Here is a 1,111-nt window from a genome sequence, read left to right on the forward strand (position 1 = left end):
GGGCAAGGGGGCCGGCCCTCTAGGGGAAACCCTAGAGGGGGGGGGGGGCGGCGGCCAAAGGGTGGGGGGCTTGCCACCCAAGCAAGGGGGGTGCGCCCCCTTTAGGGTTCCCCCCCCAACCCTAGGCGCATGGGCCCAAGGGGGGGGGCGCCAAGCCACTAGGGGCTGGCTGCTATCCCTACGCAGCCCAAGTGGCCCCCCGGGAGAGGTGGTCCCTCCCGGTGGACCCCCGGAACCTCTCCGGTGGTCCCGGTACAATACCGGTATGACCCCGAAACTCTTCGGTGTCCGTTTAACAACTTCCCATATATAAAACTTTACCTCCGGACCATTCCGGAACTCCTCGTGACGTCCGGGATCTCATCCGGGACTCCGAACAACATTCGGTGATCACATACTTGTCTTCCTGATAACCCTAGCGTCACCGAACCTTAAGTGTGTAGACCCTATGGGTTCGGGAGACATGCAGACATGACCGAGACTCTCCGGTCAATAACCAACAGCTGGATCTGGATACCCATGTTGGCTCCCACATGCTCCTCGATGATGTCATCGGATGAACCACGATGTCGAGGATTTGATCAAACCCCGTATACAATTCCCTTTGTCAATCGGTACGTTACTTGCCCGAGACCCGATCATCGGTATCCCAATACCTTGTTCAGTCTCGTTACCGGCAAGTCACTTTACTCGTACCATAATGCATGATCCCGTGATCAACCACTTGGTCACTTTGAGCTCATTATGATGATGCATTACCGAGTGGGCCCAGTGATGCCTCTCCGTAACACGGAGTGACAAATCCCAGTCTCGATCCGTGTCAACCCAACACACACTTTCGGAGATACCTGTAATGCACCTTTATAGTCACCTAGTTACGTTGTGATGTTTGGTACACCCAAAGAACCCCTACGGTATCCGGGAGTTACACGATCTCATGGTCTAAGGAAGAGATACTTGACATTGGAAAAGCTCTAGCAAACGAACTAACCGACCTTTGTGCTATGCTTAGGATTGGGTCTTGTCCATCACATCATTCTCCTAATGATGTGATCCCGTTATCAATGACATCCAATGTCCATAGTCAGGAAACCATGACTATCTGTTGATC

This window comes from Triticum dicoccoides, chromosome 6B, assembly GCF_002162155.2.
Source record: "Triticum dicoccoides isolate Atlit2015 ecotype Zavitan chromosome 6B, WEW_v2.0, whole genome shotgun sequence".
In the NCBI taxonomy this organism is placed as follows: domain Eukaryota; kingdom Viridiplantae; phylum Streptophyta; class Magnoliopsida; order Poales; family Poaceae; genus Triticum; species Triticum dicoccoides.